This window comes from Oncorhynchus keta, chromosome 36 (assembly GCF_023373465.1).
Source record: "Oncorhynchus keta strain PuntledgeMale-10-30-2019 chromosome 36, Oket_V2, whole genome shotgun sequence".
In the NCBI taxonomy this organism is placed as follows: Eukaryota; Metazoa; Chordata; class Actinopteri; order Salmoniformes; family Salmonidae; genus Oncorhynchus; species Oncorhynchus keta.
This window is the reverse complement of record NC_068456.1, coordinates 24,013,425-24,018,121: the sequence shown is the minus strand read 5'-3', so window position 1 is coordinate 24,018,121 and position 4,697 is coordinate 24,013,425. Positions and strand designations below refer to the sequence as shown.

General features: G+C 42.3%; 1 long non-coding RNA gene across 1 annotated transcript; it reads left to right on the top strand.

Annotated features, from left to right (window-relative positions):
• Positions 1 to 598: 598 nt before the first annotated feature.
• On the top strand, positions 599 to 4,073 carry LOC127916479 (uncharacterized). The gene is made up of 2 exons (XR_008095006.1): positions 599 to 773; positions 3,865 to 4,073. It is a non-coding gene; the product is annotated as an uncharacterized LOC127916479 (long non-coding RNA).
• The last annotated feature ends 624 nt before the right edge of the window (positions 4,074 to 4,697 follow it).

Below are 4,697 nucleotides of genomic sequence, written 5' to 3'. Positions count from 1 at the left end.
AAGAACATTGCCAGCTAGTATGGCAATGGAACATTTTGAACGGACGACTGGGTCGCGTCCATATATACAGAACAAAAAGACTGAACGACTGGGTCGCGTCTCTGACAATCGAACCGATAGAACAAACGACCAGCCGCCTTGGGTAGCAACCCTATATTTGTGTCAGGACTATGTCTTTTGGAAGGATTAAATAGTATGAATAAATTAATCAAATTAATGTTTTTAATGAAAATATGTCAATCATTATATGAGTATGTTGGTAACCTGGTGTATAAAAGTGATAATGCCCTCGAAGCCGGTGTTTGGAGGACATATTGGTACGGTTTCGACTTTGTCTCGGGCCTAACAACACCCGTGCCAATGTATCCTCCAAACACCGGCTTCGAGGGCATTATCACTTCATTATACTCTATAAATTGACTCCTTCAAATAATTGACTCTGGCAAGTTTGCTACTGGCGTGCTGCAGTAGGGAAGTAAAGCGGAAGTCGAATCCATCACTTCCGTTGTTTGGCTGTGCCCATAGCAACGTTCGAAAACGAGTTGGATAGGGTGGAGTGTTTCATTGTGGCATCATAGGCACAATGGTAAGAGTGGTATCCCAAATAAGTTGCCTGCCAAACTAACTTTCTTCAGCACACCATTGAATGCTAATGAAATCCCAATAGTGTTGTTTCTGTCTGCACCTGTCACACTTTTGGATTCATCTCACATGTGAACTATTTCAATTCGTTGCTTCTTTAGCTGTGAGCGATTCATTCTCATCTGAACAAAGTGAGTACTACTCTTTTCGTCAAATCTGCTCAGATACTCAGCAGCAGCGTTGCTATAGTAACTCCTTCGTTCAACCTTCAAAAACTTCAAATTCAGATGTTGGCCCAAAGCCTTTTTCTCTCTTGGAGAGATGAGGTGTTGAGTTTAACAGGTTGCTAAATGTCCTTTTGCTTTACTGTTCATCTTTCTAGCATGGAGGAAGAAGAGGTGTGTATGGTTGGGCTGGATTTATTTGGATTAGATGAACCTTCTTGTTCTTTTTTTATTGCATCAGTCCAATTGCAGGATTTGGGGATTTGTAAAGTATATTATTCATTCGGGTGGCCGGTTGCGCTGAATGGTTGAATCTAAAGAATGTGACCTGTAGATTTTGTGTTTGTCTTTAATAACTTTATGAAAGTAAATGTGATTGCTTTACTTCAACACAGAACAGTGTTCAACGTCACAGTTAAGAGTGTCATTACAGTCTATACTCATTTCACATAAAGAATCACCGTGTGAGTGTTATACCAATTTTGTCTGTCACAGCTGAGGCGACATTATCTAGTCATGAACAATGAGAAAATCATGCCAATCAGGAATTGTTTATATAAATGAAAGTTAAGACAGGATTCGTTGAGGAGAGAAAACATTTTCCCAGTTAGAGAAATGGCACCATGCCAACTCTTCAGAATGCAGATGAGTGGGTGGGTGGAAGTGTGAAAATGACTGCTGTTACTATAGAAACCAAATCAACACACTGGTGGTGTTGTGTACGGTATTAGAAAAAGAGCTTGTCACTAAATATGTTGTGTGTTAAATCACATCATTCAAAAAACGTAACTTTAAAATGGTTGCACAAATAAATCTGGTTGATGACCCAGGTATAGTATCGTGAATACAGTATATGAAATATGGCATATTATCACAAACATTACCCAGATACCCTAACAACTCAAATTGAAATAATTGTGAGGGAATTATTGTTTATTGTCAAATCATAAATAGACAATCATATTTTTCTCCACTGTGTAAGTATCCTAAGTATACTAATATTAAGTCTTGGTCATCATGTCAGCGCTCTGCACTCTAACCTTAAACCACAGGACTATGAAGATAAAATACACCTCAACTAGTTTCTGTTTTGGAGCTGACAGTTAACCTTATAGGCACTAATTTCTAAAAGAAGATTCCAAATTCTCCCACGCTACTCATAGATCGACCTCGCAGTCAAAATATATGAGGAAATGTTTGGTGGCCAGAAATGATGTCACACTTATTAAAATACTAACTGCTCTCTTTTGACTTGTTTCCCATTTGTCAGGGATATGTAACACACTCTGGCCAACCGCTGCTGTTGGCAATATAAACAAGGGACGATTGTGTCCAGCGGGCCATAATGTGCATGTCACATGTATAATACAGTATATAGAATACAGTATGTATAGAAGGTAATTCACTCCATTTACAGTATAAGCACGGTATAATAATGCACATGACTCACACTTGCTGTTTAACCTAAGGGCTCACTTGCAATTATCACCTTTCTCTCTCCCTACCAATGGGAGAGAGAAATGTTGGGATGTAAACAAAAAAAAGAAAAAGCCTTTTTTCAGGACCCTGTCTTTCAAAGATAATTTGTAAAAACCCAAATAACTTCACAGATCTTCGTTGTAAAGGGTTGAAAGACTATTTCCCATGCTTGTTCAATGAACCATAAACAATTAATAAACATGCACCTGCGGAACGGTCGTTAAGACACTAACAGCTTACAGACGGTAGGCAATTAAGGTCACAGTTGTGAAAACTTAGGACACTAAAGAGGCCTTTCTACTGACTCTGAAAAACACCAAAAGAAAGATGCCCAGGGTCCCTGCTCATCTGTGTGAACGTGTCTTAGGCATGCTGCAAGGAGGCATGAGGACTGCAGATGTGGCCAGGGCAATAAATTGCAATGTCCGTACTGTGAGCCTAAGACGGCGCTACAGGGAGACAGGACAGGCAGCTGTTCCTCCTCGCAGTGGCAGACCACGTGTAACAACACCTGCACAGGAGCGGTACATCCGAACATCACACCTGCGGGACAGGTACAGGATGTCAACAACAACTCTCCGAGTTACACCAGGAACGCACAATCCCTCCATCAGTGGTCAGACTGTCCTCAATAGGCTGAGAGAGGCTGGACTGAGGGCTTGTAGGCCTGTTGTAAGGCAGTTCCTCACCAGACATCACCGGCAACAACGTCGTCTATGGGCACATCTATTGTGCCTGGTCGCTGGACCAGACAGGACTGGCAAAAAGTACTGACGAGTCGTGGTTTTGTCTCACCAGGGGTGATGGTCGGACTTGCGTTTATCATCGAAGGAATGAGTGTTACACCGAGGCCTGTACTCTGGAGCGGGATCGATTTTGGAGGTGGAGGGTGCATCATGGTCTGGGGCAGTGTGTCACAGCATCATCGGACTGAGATTGTTGTCATTGCAGGCAATCTCAACGCAGTGTGTTACAGGGAAGACATCCTCCTCCCTCATGTGGTATCCTTCCTGCAGGCTAATCCTTACATGACCCTCCAGCATGACAATGCCACCAGCCATACTGCTCGTTCTGTGCGTGATTTCCTGCAAGACAAGAATGTCAGTGTTCTGCCTTGGCCAGTGAAGAGCCCGGATCTCAATCCCATTGAGCACGTCTGGGACCTGTTGGATCGGAGGGTGAGGGCTAGGGCTATCCCCCCCCCCAGAAATGTCCGGGAACTTGCAGTTGCCTTGGTGGAAGAGTGGGGTAACATCTCACAGCAAGAACTGGCAAATCTGGTGCAGTCCATGAGGAGGAGATGCACTGCAGTAGTTGATGCAGCTGGTGGCCACACCAGATCCTGAAAGTTGCTTTTGATTTTGACCCCCGCTTTGTTCAGGGACACATTATTCTATTTCTGTTAGTCACATGTCTGTGGAACTTGTTCAGTTGTTGAATCTTGCTATGTTCATACAAACATTTAGACATGTTACTTTTGCTGAAAATAAACAGTTGACAGTGAGAGAACAGTTATTTCTTTGATGAGTTTATTTATACGTCAACTTAACTTAACTTTGTTCTCTTTTGCTGTTTTTAGCAACCGTTTTTGACGACCACCCACCTCCCCACCAGCTATAATAACTTTGAGGCACGTCATTGGAACACCTTTCTCCCAGTAGGGGAGCGTTTCGATGCCAGCAGTCCCGAATAGGGCTACCCGTGATCACATCCTCTGGCTCTGAGGATCTTCCCTCGGAGATGAAGCCATTCCACAAACTATTTAATAAAATGTCATGTTGCATTCTGTCTTTGTTGTTCATTCAGTTATGCCTTTACTGGAATTAAATAAAGGATTGAGTGGCCAACGAGTGACGCGAATATTCATACTCCAAGGGGCATTTGCACTCCAACATTTCCATGCAGTGACTATGGTCACTAGGTACAGTGTCCCAGACAACAATGCTAATAGAATGATCATTGCTGCTCATGCACTATTAAGCCATAATGTTAAAATGTTTTTTTGTTGTCAATAAATAGGCTATTTAGCTAAGTTTCAAAATAAACATTTTCCTGAAATAATAAACAATAACTACTACAAACAGAAAGTTGTTGCGAAATCTCTCTAAAACTCAATATACCCATAACAGCAATAAGAATAATAAAGATTTGATCTGATTTGAATTAATAGGCTACAACCTTTATCATCTGAGTTGGACTCTTCTGGCAGTCATGCATTTGAACCAACCCTCAAGCTCAGAGCCCTGTTGTGGCATGCCTCTTTCACACTGTTGTGGCATGCCTCTTTCACACTGTTGTGGCATGCCTCTTTCACACTGTTGTGGCATGCCTCTTTCACACTGTTGTGGCATGCCTCTTTCACACTGTTGTGGCATGCCTCTTTCACACTGTTGTGGCATGCCTCTTTCACAC